The 16,108-nt window shown below is 39.9% G+C and overlaps 1 protein-coding gene across 4 annotated transcripts in view; it reads right to left on the bottom strand.

The window, feature by feature from the left end:
• The window catches only part of RALYL (RALY RNA binding protein like), a 400,885-nt gene extending 385,599 nt beyond the window's left edge, over nucleotides 1-15,286 (bottom strand). For 2 of the 4 annotated variants that reach the window (XM_037381573.1, XM_037381571.1), the window contains exons 1-2: nucleotides 15,030-15,126; nucleotides 14,036-14,122 (exon numbers count right to left, since the gene is read on the bottom strand). The gene's annotated coding sequence lies outside the window, so the exon portion shown is untranslated. Of the gene's footprint in view, nucleotides 1-14,035; nucleotides 14,123-15,029 lie in introns of all 4 variants that reach the window. The other 2 variants (XM_037381575.1, XM_037381576.1) reach the window with 2 other exon arrangements.
• Between the last annotated feature and the right edge of the window lie 822 nt (nucleotides 15,287-16,108).

Genomic DNA, 16,108 nt, shown 5'->3' on the forward strand with positions numbered 1-16,108 from the left:
TACTCAAATGATAAGCATTTGTAAAGCGTAAAGGCTTTAAAATTCTTAGATGCATTTGACTAATAAAGTAAGTCCTTAAAGACATGTTACTGTTCTAAATGTAAATAGGTAAACATATATGGGAAGCTGAAGCTCACAAAAAACAGAGGACTTCCTCCCAGAGTTTCTGCTGGGATACAGATATGACCAAGCTTGAGTGGTCTGCTCTGTCCATTAAAGCATGCTTCTACTTTACAATCTTACTGGTTTACTTCCTCATACAATGGTGCAAATAGAAAATACAGGAAACTTCCAAATTTATAGCTTCAATAAGAAGCTACAAGGCAATGCTCCGAAACGATTTTCATAAATAACTGTATTTTTATGCTTTGACACATATTTCATAATGAAACTTCAAATATATGTGTCTAGACGTGTAATCTCCCTCAATATAGTAAATATAGATTGTACACATACACATTCAAAAACCACTATATTGAAAAAAGTTAAGTAGGTCAGCAAAGTCAAGGAATACAAAGTTAGGAAATGCCAGAATTTAGGAAATTAAAAACTCCTATCATCTGAAATTACTTTAGGAGTTTGATCTGAGCTGCCATACTGATCTAATAAAGTATTCCTAGTTCATCATCTTGCAGATAGACTGCAAATAAATATTTATCTACAGGATATATTAAGACTTTGTTTTTCTACAGAATATGAAGTTGCTGTTAATTGATAAGATCATTAACAGGCATTATATTTACTTCATTTGCTAAGATAGTGTGACCTGTCCTGATATGTATTTAATTGTACAAGGTATCAATTTCTATATCAATTTATTAATATTGATAAACTATAGGCAGTATAGTTTATTCTTTCATTATTATTCTGATATTCTATGTATCCTACTAGTAGAAAGTAGCCATTTTTCAGAATACAATTTTTTTCCTATTATTTACTACCAGCAGAAACAGAATAATGCACTAGCTGGATCTTGAGTTTGACCCGATATATCAGCTCTTTTTCTCTTTTAATATACCAAAAAAAGTATACACCAACTCATTGACTAGGAAAAACAACATTGTATTTTTTATATTAAATCAGATTTTTATTATGCCATCCTCAGAACCTCTGATTCAACAGGTACCAAACCATTTGTTCTTTTGAGTTAATACCCTGTTCCACATTTATATAAGAAACAGAGCCTACTGTACTGAAAACAGAAGCCTGATCTTGCTCCCAATGAAATCAACAGCAACATTGTTAATAGCCTTAATTACAAGGGAGTATCCCCAGATATAGTTATGTAGGTACACCTTCTACATATCATGGTATGCTCTGTACTATTCAAAATACATGAGACTGGGAAAGACAGACTTTTATAACAAAATATCATGCACAATTTCTTATCCTTTAATATAAAAATCAAACCAAGAAATTATGCCCTCAGATAAAACTGTTGTGGCGCAATCCAAATGGACTCACGTCTAAAGTGCTGCAAAACTGCAAGTGAGCAGTACCTGGCTCCCAGTTTCCCTGTGGGCTCTGTCTTCCCACAAGTTACACATAGAAAGGTATGCATTTTATGTTCAAAGTGTACCTGGTATGCCTTGCCCTTGACATATTTACTTAAAATATCTTTCATATATGAATTATCTTACTAATGATCATGGCAGCCTTCATTCAGCCTTGTTTCCACAATTCTGTTTTCTAGGCCAAATTGAGATTGCCATCATATACAGTAATCTACACTATACACACAGTAAACCTTCCATAAAGATGCTGAGGTCAGGTCTCTAACTCTATTTACCAGAGATGGTAAAAATTCTCTTGACTTTCGAAAGTACGTACTCTTGTTGCTCTGTGTGAGCAGAAGTTAAAAGGCAAGTATCATAATTTGGAAATCTTGCTTTGAATTTCACAGATGAAGTCTAATACCAGAAGACTAACGTAATTTATTTCAAAACTTACGTGTTACATGTAGCACCCAATAGCATGAGACATATTTTATATCACATTCCAGAGGTCACAATGTATTTAATTTGAAAGAGGCAGATAATAAACATTTGTAAAGAGCACTACCCTTTCAGAAAAGGACCAAAGCTTTCAAAGTTTTCATTAGGAAGCTCCTAGCTTCAAAGGTGCCAACTCTATTACTCCACTTCTATAAAGACATTTTACTGATCCACTGCAAGGCTGTAAAACATAATAGTGAACAGCTGGTTATAAAACAAATTGATGATTATGGATTATATTGTAGTTACATTTTGAAGTGAAATAGGAATTGCTATATGAAATTATTTTGTCACACTCTGAAAGAGAAGATAAAAGTTGCAAAGCAAACTACAAAGTTAAAATATTTGTGGCAAAGGCAATAGAATGGTAGGACTGAGAAAAGGCAATGGATCTGAGTCAGTCCAAGGAAGTGATCATCACTCCACCCTGATTTGAAAAATATTTACTTCAGATCCATTTCAACAGCTCCTTCTTCATCTTAGTTGTGTGGACAGTCTTACTGACCTCTCCAACACCAGTGGCTTCAAAATATCTACTTACAAGAGCAAGAAAGTCACATGTCTCCCCTTGCCAAATGACTCCAAATTCTGAAGCATGAGATGCACTGCATTGCATTTCAACAGCAGCTGAGAGTGAGTTTCAAAGTGCATAACTTTTGTTGTATTGTCAGCTAAAGTCACCCAAAGTTAAGATAGGCTTCCCTTAGCTGACCTTAAATAACATATAAGGCTGGAAAACATAGTCTGAATCTCGAAGAGATATGCAAATTGCCTGCACCAGTGCTACCTGCCTTAGAAAAAAATAAGCTCCACCTCAGACCATAAGGCCCAGGGAACTCTTCCATGAAAACTGGCCCTTCAACAGACTCCAGGGAAGGGATATGCCAAACGCAGTTCCCTGGTTCCAGTAAGGGGATGGACATGCTCTCTGCCAAGCGTGCCCTAGTACACGCAGGAGCTCCTGTTCATCCTGTGGGACAGCCACAGCTCTCAGCATGGTTCTCCATGGAACCTGGGTACCCCACTGAGTTGTCCATAGGGCTCCTTCAAGATGCCCGCTTTTTATAGGGACTGCCCAGAGACTCAAAGTACAAAGTTCAGGGGGCTCCGAGTACCCTGCTGAGATCAGAAACCTACTATTCAAGCACGTGACTCAATTAAGCTGGGCACATATAATCAAAATCTAAATAAAGTGTAAGAACAATACATCAGGTGGACCTAAAAACCAGCTGAAATTTGAAGTTTCTAGTCAAGTAATGAGGCAACAGTCAGTTGCATCAGTTTACAGTGCATCTTTTAAGAAAATGTAAAATTGAGTTCTCCTAAACGTTAATAAAATTTAACATATCCTTAAACATAAAATCCCTGAAAGAAGTCATTGTTTTCTTGCAGTTTTATGTACTGTATTTTTATTTAATAACATGTTTGCATTTGACCTACTGTATTTAGATATGTATAATACCTAACAATTTTTTCTACAGTATTTTTGTAAAAAGTCTTTTTAGGATATAAATTTTATTTCAGTCTTTTGGACCTGATTGTTCTGCTCTGGACCTGTTCCACCAGCATCTGTAATGAATACCTGTTCCATCTGGAATCTGTTGAAATCTAACACCTTTTCTCACTTAATTACCATAATTGATTACAGTATGTAATAAGCAATTGGGAAATCTTAGTATTTGCCATTTAAAGAATTAAGTCTACAAATTTGCAATGGGGCCTTGTTTTGCATTGGATTAGTGGCTACCCTCCTTTGGCTTTTCTGTATCAGCAGAAAATTATATATTGGTATAGGGGAGCCACAGGACCAATTTAAGCTCTAGATTTAGGAAATACCTTCTTAGAAAGACCAGTTACTGGATCTACCCTTCCTATTAACACTCCCAAAACAACCTTGCCAGGTGGAAGGGGTTCCTGCTGGGAAAGGCTGTGGAGAAGCAAGTACGTAATAAGGATCGAAAGGAGGTTTGGCCAAAGAGTCCCTCTAATCCAAGCACTCCTCCACCTCCACAGTGGCCACTATTCCAGCTGGGAAAAGAAGGCCAGACACCAAGACCAAGCCAAATGCTGGGCTGGCAGGGTCCCTATTTCTTGTCTGACAGTCAGACTGCACAACAAAAAACAGGCTGCATTTTTCACTCTGGTAGGAGTATTTGGCCTACAAGCTGAATAATACACTGCAAATTTCAAACTAACTAAAGAATTAGGAATAGTTTTTAATTTATACTCTTACTAAGATTATGAGGAGTAAAGGACCCCTGGAAGTAAAGCTTTGGAAGAAGGGAAGATGAAAAATAAGTAAATAAAGACCAGTATAAAATCTGCTTTGGTTTTAGATGAATAAAACTGAAACAGAGAGTCGTGTGCATGCTGATTTAAAGGGCTCACCTTGAGTATAAAAAGAATGAGCGAACTAACCTTTTTTTTCATCTCACTCATGAAGTATGAAACCATTCCATACTTTCATAGTTAAAGCAATAAATATACTTTACTAGGAGGAAAATAACCCTACTTCAAGAACCAGTTACATGAACAGTGCCATGTTATTATTTATGAGAAGAGGGCTATATTTTGTTGTTTGCAAGACTTTAACTGTTCTGGTTTTGTTCTTTAATAAAAAATGGAAATAAGTAGTGAAATATCTGTAGTGCTGATGAAAGCTAAGGTGGTGGAGAGGGAGAGGGGCCTGAGCCTGAGGGGGAGGTGAGGAGGAGCAGGGACTGCAAACACCCTCATCGTCCAGAGCCTTAACTGAACCGCTGGGGATTTGCTTTTCTCCATTTCTATGCTGTCCCTCCTCCTTCCCTTTCTACTCCTCTCCCCTCTTCCATCCCTTTCCTATTGTTTCCTTTTCTTTCATCCTTCTGAGCTGTGCCGACGCCAGGGGAGAGGTCCAGAGCAGGAGGGAAGGTCCAGCAAGTCTGAAATAAAACAAATTACAAATAAAAGATAAAAAGGATCCAGAAATTCAAAAGAACACCCCCAACATTTTAAAATACACTTTTCTTTCTTTGTCACTGCAGACCAGCATGACATGCGTCTCTATGGCAGTGCTGATTTTGATCTTAAAAGATCTGAAAGTGAAAAGAAGCCAGTCTTAGTCTGATCATGATCAATATTTAGAACATTCATTAATATTTGTGATCAAGAATCAAGAATTTCTGAACCCATTTTAAAATTCCTGAAATTAAATGTCACACTATATAGGATGTTAATTTGTACATTAAATAAATAAATAAATAAAATGTAGCCTTCTTGAAATAGCTTATTTCCTTAAACTAAACTGTAATTATTTTTCTTCTAATGTCTTCTCTCGCATGTCCCTGAACACGTATTCCCCGTTCAGGTTCCCTGGACCACCTGCTCACCCACAGCAGCTGGCAAAGTTAGACGCAGCGACAACACAGTTTGGCTTATATGCCCTACTCTCCTGAGGAAATTCAGTTGTGCTCAGGTATGTCCTGACGACCTATGTTTATGAGGCCTTTATATCTCTTTGACAACACTGTGTTCCTAACTCTGAGCCAAGACACGAGTGAAGAAGGGAATGTTATGGTGCATAAATGAAACAGGGGAAAGAAGCAAAAACTTCATGAAGTCTTTTATCCTTGTAAATCTGTTTTACGTGAATATTGCTCCGACAAGGTATTTGTGAGGGACAGTACAAAAACCTGAGGCAGAAATACAGATACACTGCCAGGAACAAGGATGAAGACCAAGAGATGGTGAAGTGTGTAACATGACGCAGTAGCTGCAGCTAACAGTTTATAGTCTCCAGAGCATATTACCGTGCTGCTTTGAAACAGATATTTCAAAGTGCTGAGAACTCCAACTTTTTACGACTCTTCTCAATTCTGACAAGTCTGTAAGTTTTCCAAATCTGTACAAATGATTATAATGTGGCTGTTAGACCCCACAGTTGGTTGCATCTTACTTTTCCATGGTGGTAACACTATGGTATTTGGGCAATTAACTCTTACTACGCTGAGTTTTGTGCTTATTCCCATTATACCAAATGGTTCATTTCTAATTTGGATTCAGCTTTTGTTCAGTTTCATACTATGCTCTCAGTGGAAAATCATGGCCTATGTGAGCAGCTTAAAAACATTTGCACAGGCACTCAGATAATGCTGCTCTGAGAATAAGACAAAACCTATGGTGGAAACATGTACACTATGTTCAAATATTTTGGTACCTGTACAAAATCTTACAGAAATACCAAACATATTGAAAGACACAACAGAATTCATAATTTGTGGAAAAGAGGATATCATAGCATACCAGGCACTGGCACAAATTGTCCAGTGCTTTTGCATCCTGCTACTCACAACAACATGGGACAGATCTAAGACAAGTCACTGAAATAAACTTCGTCTAAGAGCTGATTTATACCGAAGTTAACATTCAGTCTTCTAAAGTTCCAATCTTCTCTAGAAAATTACCTGAGACAAGGAAAGATAAAATCTATCTGGATAGTCAAAAATACAGGTTTTACTGGTATCTTTTATAACAAGCATGTATGCAAGGATATTAGCGGCATGCCATCAATAGTTAAATACTTAACCAATGTTGCCTGGACGACCTCAGTTCACAAACTATTATTTTGCCTTTTTGTGTTTCAAAAAGCCTTTTTCAGAGGCACCTAGAACTTTCAACTTCAGGTGTTCTGCTGTTTCTTCAGCTACTAATGATTTTTTAACACTGTGACTATATATCTACATTAATTTACATACGCAAAGTGCAAGTAGCTGATTCTGTTGCCACTCACATAATCCTTAACTTTTGATTATTTTCAGAGGTTTCTCAAATGAGGTCCATGACTGTACCAAACAGTTCAAGTCCCTGCATTTTAGAATTTGACTCTGTGTGGAGAACTCATTGAAGGATCAGGTTGTAGGGACCACATCATGAACAGTCAGAAAACTGGGTGAAACAATGGAAAAAGGTGTGTAATCTTGCCCCAACAGAAATCTTTGGGAATTTTCTTATAGTCGAGAACTGATTCAAAGTGTTTAGAAGGAAACTTGCATTTCTGTCAAAAAATTACTGCAGAAGTTGAAAAAAAGTTAAAGTAAAAAACTTATAGCCATGAAGATTCTAGGTCAAATAATGTTTTCAACCAAATATTTACTTAAGAAAATACTATTTCAACAGACTGGGGGGTGGGGGGGGTGGGTAGTGGCCATGAGACTCATCTCCTCTAACTCCCTCCATTAAAAAGTTAGGAATCTAGTTTGAACGCCCCATCTAGGTTGTGTCTCATCAGTGAAGAGAGAAGCGTTTTAGGAAGGTTGTTCATCTCAGCTATCCATAGATGCCTCTCTTGCGATGTAATCTGTAATTCTCTGGAAGTGTCTATATATCTCCATTGACTACGAAGCCTTGAGCGACTGCGTTAGACTTCAATGACTAACTTTTAGATGGCTAAAATGATGACTAGCTTAGCTGTGAAAACCTATTTTTTAAACAGCAAGGTTAAGTGAGATGAATTGAGCCTTTTGTGTGAATCACTTTATCAAAAATCTACAGGAAAAAAAATGTTTTGACATAAAATTTTGTCCAGCATATGTATTACTGATTTTAATAGGACCAGGGTTCAATTCTGCACCTTTCTGTTTCAACATCACTCAACAGAGCAGGGTACATGCTGATGAATGGTAACACAGTATACTTTTCTCATAAAATAATAAACAATAAAAACAGCATGAATCTCATGATGAACTATCCCCCTAAAGTAAAAGCAACATAATGTCAACATTCAAAGGTAGTTTATTTTGTCATTGTGCATAATTTACATTAATTGTCTACAACTTACAAGTGCACAGCCATCTAACAGAAGCACGCTAACCCCTTCAGAGCCAATCTTGCAGTTGTCCCATTTACAGAACTCCCATTTAACTGAAAGTTGTATATGCAGGAAGAAAACATAATTTTATCCTCCCCCTTCTGCAATTTGAAATAAAGAGTGGATGTGAATTTATACAGTAGAGACTACATTAGAAAACTGACCTACTGTGCAAAATCTCAAGTGTTGGGTTTTACCCTTTGAAATCAGTAGCAAATACAAGACAAGAAATGCGATAGTAGCACTGATATTTTTGTTACTTAGAACACAGTATAATTAATCCTTTTACAGGTACCCAAACAGGAAATGTTGTTTAAATTATGCCTTCAGGGTGTCTGTTTCAGACACTGCATGACTGTTCGCACAGCACGTTTTAAAATGTTTATTGGGTAAAGAATCTTATGGCAATATCTTGTAACTAGGTAGAATTCCCTTTCTTTTATAAAAAGTAACTCTGCATTATGGATCAAGCTCAGAAGCATGACGCTACAATTACTAAAAGCACAGTGTAAAAGCCAGTGAGTTACTATAACTCCCTCTAACAAGAAGAAGAGCTGTTAGCAACCCTTGACTGCAAGCTTGGTGTGCAAAAATGCACAAAACTGTCTTTGTTACATTCATGCATTTTATTCATTCATCTTGTTCTAATAAAGAGGATGCCTCGGATAGTGCAAACATTTTAGTATTTCTGAACTCCATTACAACACAACCAAACAGAAAGAAGGACCAGCATTGTCAATATGGTGCAAATATAATTCTTTGCTGCTCAAACTCCAGTTCTTAGGTCAGCCTAAAGATACTGCGTGCAAGGTATACATGCACAGTGCTTGTCCTGAATCATAAAGTTACCACTATTTAATAAGATGTGTCTTGTACCTATTTGACATAGATGCTGTTTAGCTTCTACGCAAAAATCTCAGCAAAAATGGGGCCAACTTTTTACTGAATGAACTGTGCTGGTGCAATATTTTTTCCAAAGAAAAAATCCAGCCTTGCTTCAGTCAGGTGAAGAATCCCATTAATATTTGATTTGTGCAAGATAGCCCCTTTTTGTTGACCCTGCACAACACAAAGCACATGCCTGACTCAAGGGAGAATCTTGACAAAAGCAACCAATATGACTGAGCAGGCTGAAATAAAGGCGGCTGTTGGTATGGGGCACAGTTGGAAGACTGGGACCTGACTTTCACCAAGTCATGTAATAACTACCAAGGTCCAATAATTATCATTAGATCCTTTATGTTTTTGGTTTTGTGGGTTTTTTTGTTCTTTAAGTAATAATAATGGTCTGTACTGCGTTTTATAAGCTACGGCTGTCCAAGGGATTGTAAGCAGTTCTCAGAGGACCACAGAATTGCCTGTGCAAAGTCTCAGCTGTTTTCAGAGCTCCACACTGACTTGGTTGCTCAGAGACTGCATGTCAGTAAAGGCAATAATCGCTGCTATCAGAAGGCCACCTGGGAAGGGCCACTGATGTAAACCAAATTTAACCAGAGATTTGGGTATTTTAGGAGACAGACTCATGCATGTGCAAAGGAAAAATAAAGAGCCTGATGAGCATCATTCATACTCCACCATGTTCACACCCACTGTTGGTCATCACTCATATGAAATCCACCTCTGCTTCTTCAAACCTCTACCAGCCAAGTCAAAGTAGAAATTATTGTTTACTACATAACCATGAAGGAGCTACACCAGAGCAAGAAATTCTTCCTGAAACTGAAATGCAGTTGCAGAATGGTTGAGCCCTGACATCCTGGCAGGCTAGCTGACACCCAGGGAGCCTGGGCTGGATGCTGGGGAGGCACATGGAGGAGTACCACAGAGGCAATTCATCTGTAGCTTTTGTCAAGTGGCAGTAGATAATATTGGTGTATATAAATTTACTACACAGAGAAAGTTAAACTGTTCATTCTTAAACAATTCTGTTGGTTAAACCCAAAAAGAAAGTTAATTAATGTATGATTTCTGTTAATTCTCTATCACACTAAAAACATCTGTAAAAATATCTATCTATATGACTCCATCTATTCGTCTACCTATCTTTTTATCCCAGAATATCACAATGATAAAAACAAATTAATTGTATTCATAGTAAGTAACCTCAGATTTACTTAGTAATTTGAAGGTCTACTTGATTGTTTGTTTTAATTGGTGGCAGATGATGCATTGAGATAGAAAATCACATTTACTTGTGCCAAAAATAAACTTTCTCATAAAATACTTCCAAAATCATGGTATAAATGCTTTTGAAGGATTAAGCACATTATAGAGATTACAGCGTCATTTTGAAATAGGAAAGAGCAAAGATAAAAAAAAAATGGTACAAATTATTCTAATGTGTGATGTGCAAAACAATAATCTTCAAGCCATGTTACTCTGGTAACTGTTCAAAGATCATAAATTAATATTGGTACCTTAACAAAGGTGAAAACGTTACACTGTAATCTTCACTTCATTTAAAAGTAGCATTTTGTTTTCTTCTGTCAGTCTGCATCCAAGTTTAAGGATGCTGCAAACTGGATAACTATGTAGATGGTGTCACAAATTACATAATTTTTCATCAGGAAATAGTCACCTTTAGCCTTCTGATCAGAAATTCTGTAAGTAGTTAAAACATAAAGGATTCAGCTCCAGAATTTGACAGAGCACCGCATCCTCTAAGAAGACCAAGGGAAATTAAAAACGTTAATCGAAGAGCAGACCTATCAGTCTTTACAATCCTACACTTTAAACACTATTAAGCTTTTTAATGTTTTTATCTCTTTAAACCCACAATGCAGGGAATGAAGACAGTAGGAAAAATTACACTGTAAAAGAGAAATAAACTGCTTTTAGAATAATGCTTTAGAAGACTAGAAAGCTAAGATATAAGCAACCTGGGAAGAAACTAATACAGAAAAGATATTTTATAAAGCATTTCAGCCAACTTTCATGTTTATTCCTGATAGAAGACAGCCCCTGATACAGCATTGGCTCAAGCTCATTCAGGTTCCCCCGGCCGGTATGAATACAAATACTAAAACAATAAGTAGAAGATTCTTGGGAGTTTAAAAATCAGTTGTAGCAGGAGAAATTCCTGGGAGTCCTTTGCTGTTACGTTCTAGTCAGAGAAATTCAGATCACTTAGGGGGAGTGAAGGGAAGGTCTGCAGGGCACAAAGCCTGTTTCACCAGAAGAAGGCATGTCCACCAGTGCAGCTCCAGGTGGAAACATTCAGGCTGATGTAAGAGCCAGAAGCAGGACCGCCATGTTCGCAGCTGAAAGCAGAACAGTGGGTGGAAGAAGATTCGAATGCAGCTGCCCTGCTTCTGCTGCAGTATGACTTTGGTCACAGCCAGTCCCAACATCCCTTCCCAGCACTGGCTGCACCATAGGGAACCTCTCCCCAGCAAACGTAAGTGAAAGGGGGCTGTGATTGCTGTCTAGAAATATACTCTGAAGAGGAGCAGAGACATGGTGAAGGAATCTTACTGATTAGGAACTGCACTGGCACAAAAATAAAGGAACGTAAACTCTCTGAGAATAAATATAGGACAGGGATGAGGTTTCCAACAGCCAAAGAGTGAGGCTGTGCCCCAGCCTTTGAAGAGGTGCAATGGGAGTGACGTCCCAGCTAAATGTAAACTGGAGCTTTCCGAATCTGAACAAAACAAGACGACCAGCCTAGCACCAAAGCAAAATGGAGCTGATCATTCCACAGGCCTCCATAGTCCTATCTCCTGTGTAGAAACATGTGAGCAGATACGCTTCTGTTCAGGCCACTACAGTGTCTTTATGCAACAGCGTTCTAGGCACTACTCAGTTAGTAACTTCTGTTCACCTGTTCGTTTTTATTTGCTAATAAGTATAGCATCTCATACTAAATACAAGAAATAGAATTATATCATCACTTGTAGAAACAATGCTGCAATTCTTAGGCAAAATTTGTATTTATCGCAAAGGTACAAAAGGACAATTGTCTTTTACACTAACTATGGCTTTCCAAACATGCTTTCAACAGTGTTAGTCATAGCATAACTATGGAAACACTAAGCTGGATTCCACCAACCCAAATCCTACTGTGCCCACATTCTGCAGGAGGCAGAGGTATCCTCTTTCAAAATTAGCTCCTTTATTCCTATTTTAAAGTCCCTATGCTGTTTGATACATATGAAATCATATAACTTCAGACTGCTGCAAATGAAATGTGTGTATATTAATTACCATGCTACTCAGACAACAGGCGCTTTGTAGATGAAATCTGGGTGCTGAAAATAGTGCATTCCTAAAACTTTCTTTCTCAGACTCCAAGACAGAACTAAATGAGCAGGAATTAGATCTTTAGTCAGCAACTATCTGTACAAAATTACTCATACAACACACCTGCAATATTAAAGAAAGGACGAAAGGAATACCATTCTGGAAACTGCTAGCCTAGTAACTTTCTTTCAGTACTTTAGCAATATCAAAAATATTTTGCTTACTGGCAGTTCCACATAATGTAAAGAAAAACTTTAAATTAAAAATAAGGAGGGATGGAAAGAAAAATGGTGGTGGAGGATAAAGTTTCATTCACTCTGGTATTTTAATGGCTTGCTTTCAAACCAAATCATGAAAAAATAAGCAGGCTGAGCCTTCTTAAAACGTGGAATATTGACCCAACAGATCTTAACTATTTCAGAGAAGTCATCATAATCTATCATGCAAATATCTAGACCATTTTTTTAGACACATGGATTATTGACCCTGATATACTTCCAAATGTATTCCATCATTTATGCACGGCTTCTGCTTTGACATATGTGCTAAATATTTTTATTACATTTAAGCTGGAAAAGGCCACTGTAAATATATAATAGATATGTTTCTACAAAGACAAATGAATTTAGGTATTTTTCAACATGACTAATTGCACAAGAGAAAGCTGAAGACTTAAACACATTTCTACTTTAAAGGAAGATGATAAGTTACAAGAATGTAAATATAAGTGTTAGAAGCCTCAAACTTCTAAATGCATTTGTAGACTTATGAATTGTATTTGCTTATATGCCAGTAAGAAAATAAATATATCCCCTGTAACTTTAGTTTTCACATCTGAATACACAGCATACCCTTAGTCATAGATCCCTAAAAGCTGTTTATATAAAATACATTAAGCAATCCCATCACAACAAAGTAAGCAACAGAGAACACTGCAGATCCCAGCATTAAGCACTTCAACTTGAGCATAACATTGCACTGTATGTCTTATCGGGGGGGGGGGGGTGGGGGGGTGGGGGAGGGCGGTGCGCAACACGAAAAAAACCCACCCAAAAACTGTCATCTGAAAAAATCTTTCCAAATTGTATTTTAGAGAACCAATATCCTGTCTCCATACCAGGGGCAGCCTCTGTTAAGCATTTAAGTGCTCTCCATGAGAAGTAACAGTTTCCTCTCCAATCCTGAACTCTCAGTGACCGTCACGGAAAGTAAGTGTTTCCCATTCCCTGTCAGCCAGTGGCATTAATAACCATCAACACAAAACGAAACACCTCCAGGCAAATATCTGCTTCTGATTAATCTCCATCCCAATGAATTAAATTCATAAGAGGCAACCTGCTGCCTTGTTTACGCCTTTTTAATATGAGGAGCAGAAGTTGGATATAAGGGTTTTGCTGCCCTTAGGGCTACGAAATATGCCTGGCGTGGCAGTGAGCCAGCTCTCCGAGGGAGCCTCCTTTGCTGTTTCTCTCATAGATATTTTCTAATGGATAATTTTTAAACAGACACACACAAACACACCAGTCACCACAATACAGGGCCAGGAGTCCTGCTTTTGTCTAAAGTCTTACAAGTATTTGTACTCATAAGGAGGATCTCAAGGTTTCATCCAGTTTCGGTTTGAGGTTTTTTTTTCTTTTTTTTCTTTTTAAATGGGAAGGCAGGGGGAAGCGCGGGGGTTCTGATTAATTTTTTTTTTTCCCCAGCTGCCTTTCCCCTATACAGCACAGCACATAAAAAACCTCTCTTCAGCTTAAACCGACCTAGGCTCAATTAGTGCAACATTTTGCACACATCCAAGCAATCACAAGGCAGAGATATTTAGTTCAGTCCTCATGTGTATTACACAGAAACCTTTAGTTAGGGGTGGAAAGAAATTTCTTACCAAAAAAAAAAAAAATCTCTCACAATGTAATTTACACAGCGTGGAAACGCCTACAAGGAGATGAAGTACCTGCACTGGGGAGATGTTCAGTTGTTCACTTCATCTTCCGTTGACAAGGAAACCAAACCGCACTTCATTCTCCAGGAAAACCTTCCACTGCCATCATTTGAAAATGTATTTATTTGTATATATGTATATATCTATCATCATCATCATGATAATAATAACCATCATAAAATACTGCTGGCAAAAGCATAAAAAAGTCAAGGTGCAAAATTTGCAAAAGTAAGGATCATCTCTTTAGCTTTCTGTTTTGCTTTGTTATCTTTAGGGAGGAAAAAAAGTATTTAAAAATGATAACCATAACACGCTGCAAGAAAAGTTTCACATTATAAACAGGCATCAAAAACTGAAAAAGAAGAAAAAGAAAAAAACCAAACCCTGATGATTGCACTGAGTGTCAAAAAAAAAAAAAAAGAAACAATAACAAAAATAATAAAATTAACATCTTGCTCTGTGGCTTCCACCAGAATTGCAAGATTACAAACTCTGTGTAAACACTGCTGTAAAATGAATTTACAATTCCCATCTCTTTATGAAAAAAAAACCCTTAAAAAACACCCAAAAATAAAAAATAAAGCACCACCAGAGAAAATCCTCTGCAAAAAGAGTTAGAAACATGCCTTTTCTCTTATCTTTGAAAAATAAGCATCATATTTCACATTGCTTTTCCGTGCCACAACAAAACCAGTTGCATATATAGATATATAGCTACTAAATGTATATCAGTTGTTGCTGGACTGGCAAGTCCGTATTATTAATATTATCATTTTTCATTCCCAGTGACTCCCGGCCCCAGCAGCACCTTTTGCTCACAGTTTAGTAACCATCGCATGCTAGGAAAAAAAACTTGTCATCAGCAAGAGATCAAATCCATTTAAACAATAATCAAAGAGGAAGAAAAAAAAAAGAAGAAAAAAAAACAAAAAAAAAAAAAACCAAAAGGAAGGAAAAAAACAGGACAAAAAAAGGAGGACAAGAATGTCAGCGGAAAGGTACTCACCGAGCGGGAGTAAAAGGGAGGAATAAAAATGAGAGTTACTATAAAATACAGTATGGCGGTGGAAGAAGGAATGAGGCGCTTTTTTTTTTCTCTCCTCTCTAGTCTCTGCCTCCGGCAACCGCCACGTGATCCGGAGCCGGGCGGACTCGCAGCCGGGAGGGCGCAGCGGCGGCGCCGGGCGCGGGCGCGGACCCAGCCCGGACCCAGCGCGCCCCGAGCCCGCCGCAGCCGCCCGGCTCCCGCCGCCGCCGCCCTGCGCTCCGCACCCGCACCGCGCCGCGGCGGCCGCCCGGCCTCGGCAGGTGCCGCTCGCACACGCGCTCGCACGCACGCACTCAGGCGGGCACACACATACTCACACCGAGGCGCGGGCACGCAGCCGGCTGCGCGGGCGAGGTGCGGAGGCGGGCGCGTCTTGCGCGGCAGCGCAACTTGCCGGCGCTGCGCGAAGTTGCCGCCCGGCGCCGCCCGCCAGCCTGTTGCCCTCCGGCCGCGGCGGCGCCGCCGCCCTCTGCCCCGCCGGCCCCGCCGGTGCGGCGCCGCTCGCCCCCAGCGCCGGGCGGAGCGCGGAGCGGGGACGGGGTTTGCTCGGGGGGTGTGTGTGCCGTGCCCCGGCGGCGGCCCCGGTCCGGCGCCAGGCTCCGCGGTGTGTGCGCTGGCGTTACTTCTCGGCGGGGGAGGGGGGGGGAGCTGTGCACCCACAGGTAAGGGGGGAGCCCCACCGCCCAGCTCGCCGTCTGCGCGGGGCTGTCAGCCCGGCCCGGTTCCCTGCGTGGGGCGCCCCTCCCGCACCGCTGGCGGGCAGGCACCGAGGGGTACCCCTGCTGCCGCCCCAGCTCAGTGTTTGTGCGGTGATTGTGGTCTCAATTTATAACAATTCGGCAGCGCTCCGACCGTTGCAGCTGCGGGGGGGGGGGGGCGCGCACGGGGGTTCCCTCGCTGCCACTCGCGCTCGGGGTGTCTCCGCGCCCCGCACTGGGGCTGCGGTTGCGGTGCCCCCCGGCCGTGCCGAGCGGCGCCTCGGCGCCTCCTGGCCTGCGGCTCACGGCTCGCACATGCCGCCGCGGGGCGCAGGGCAG

The sequence above is a fragment of the Falco rusticolus genome, chromosome 3 (genome assembly GCF_015220075.1).
Source record: "Falco rusticolus isolate bFalRus1 chromosome 3, bFalRus1.pri, whole genome shotgun sequence".
NCBI classification, from domain to species: domain Eukaryota; kingdom Metazoa; phylum Chordata; class Aves; order Falconiformes; family Falconidae; genus Falco; species Falco rusticolus.